Source organism: Echinops telfairi, unplaced genomic scaffold (assembly GCF_000313985.2).
Source record: "Echinops telfairi isolate 266 unplaced genomic scaffold, ASM31398v2 ScPeMD7_60;HRSCAF=208, whole genome shotgun sequence".
Classification (NCBI taxonomy): domain Eukaryota; kingdom Metazoa; phylum Chordata; class Mammalia; order Afrosoricida; family Tenrecidae; genus Echinops; species Echinops telfairi.
The window spans coordinates 1,310,043-1,311,737 of record NW_022103958.1 but is presented as its reverse complement, the minus strand read 5'-3'; the positions used below and the strand labels follow the sequence as shown (position 1 = coordinate 1,311,737).

The 1,695-nt window shown below is 41.0% G+C and overlaps 1 pseudogene; it reads left to right on the top strand.

Annotated features, from left to right (window-relative positions):
- The window catches only part of LOC105979125, a 2,283-nt pseudogene extending 1,948 nt beyond the window's left edge, over positions 1-335 (top strand).
- Positions 336-1,695: the final 1,360 nt, after the last annotated feature.

Genomic DNA, 1,695 nt, shown 5'->3' with positions numbered 1-1,695 from the left:
AGAATATTTACATTCTATGCAGTAGAATTGGGTTCAATTTTTGGCTAACGCACCTCAAGTGAAGCCAGCTTTCTGGAATTGGGATCTGCTTTCATCACCTGTCTAAAACCCAAGTGCAAGCATTTTGCAGGAACAGAGAAGCTTCTCTCTCTTTTATTCTGCATTTTGACTCCAATATTTATCCCACGATACACAGCTTCAGAAACAAGAATGTCCTTGCTGCACTTTATAGACCTTTCTATAATTCAGCTGAAAGTTCATCAACTAGAGTGAATTCAGTTATAGTCATGAAGGAGTATCTTTGGCCAGAGAGTCTGTTCGAATATAGTTATTAGAGAAATATATCAAATCTGTTCATTCACCCATTGACATATAAGTCACTTCTATTTTAGGATGTATTCTGACATACCTGTCCTGAATTTTACTGCGCTTGTGAATATTTACATATATTTGGGAAGTAAGTCTAATTTGAATGGTTCTCATAAAAAAGAGAAGAATGCTTTTGCATTGCTGAGTGGTTGCCATGTGGATTTGGGATGAGGTCCCATTGAGATGGAAGCAGCCATGTCAGCGGGATGCGGCTTACTGATGGGAGGGGCATCACAGGAGGAGAGAGAGGGAAAGGCCATGTTTGTGGGAACATGGGTGCATATCTTTTGAGGGGAGGGGAGTGAGGGCTTGTCTCCAGTGGGGGGTGGAGAGACTGAGGATGTGTTGGAGAACATTAGATGGGGAGTGTTTTTAGTGGCATGGAGCAGATGGGAAAAATGGCACTAGGGCATCTGGGGGTATCCCAGGAACAAAGACCAGGTTCCATGGAACACTGGGACACTGAATCCTGGATCATTGGAATGTATTGCATGTTCCACAGGCTACATCCCTTCGATGATATGCAGGAACTCCACTGGGTGTACTGGAATCTGCCTCAGACACACATGTAGCCTGAGGACTAACATCAGAACTACATGGTGTCTGAAGTAGAAGAAGACAGCTGTACCAAGGGCAGTGTACTGTTGGTTGGCAGACAAACAAGGTTTTCCTATATCAATGCCCTATACGCTGTATAAGTTACATATTACCTGGCAATCCTGTGATGGTCAACCTCAGATTTTTCTTATGCTTGTTCATATTAGGGTGCATTTCAGAGTGTGACCCTAATTGAAACTATGTTATTTGTTTCTCTGTTTCTGGGTAAATGAAACCAAGAGATATTGCATCTATAGGGAGAGAAAATATAATAAGGGTTTCTGGAAAAGGAGTAATATAGAGGGGTGGGGGTTATAAGATGGAGGTGATGTCAAGGAGTCAAAGAAGGAAATGTATATTTGGAAATTGATTATGGAAACAATTGTACAATTCTGTTTGACAGGAATGAACTATGGAATTATGTGTCATATGTTTTACTTCCAAGGTACAGCAAAGTAATTTTTTTAAAAAGGCAAAGATCCAAGAATGGGTTTTGGACTCACACTAAATCCTAGTTCCTACTTGAGAACAATTAGTTCTTACGTTGTGGTCCTGCTCGATACTCACCTTAAGAATAGAACACAGATATATTGGTCCTATAACAAAATGTGGCAGAGAACTTAGATGGTGCCAAGTTCAGAAGGACATTGGGCCTCCACTCAAGTACTCTCTCAACGCAAGAATACCTTCTTCTATTAAATTGGCATTCTATGATGCTCACCTTCCCGA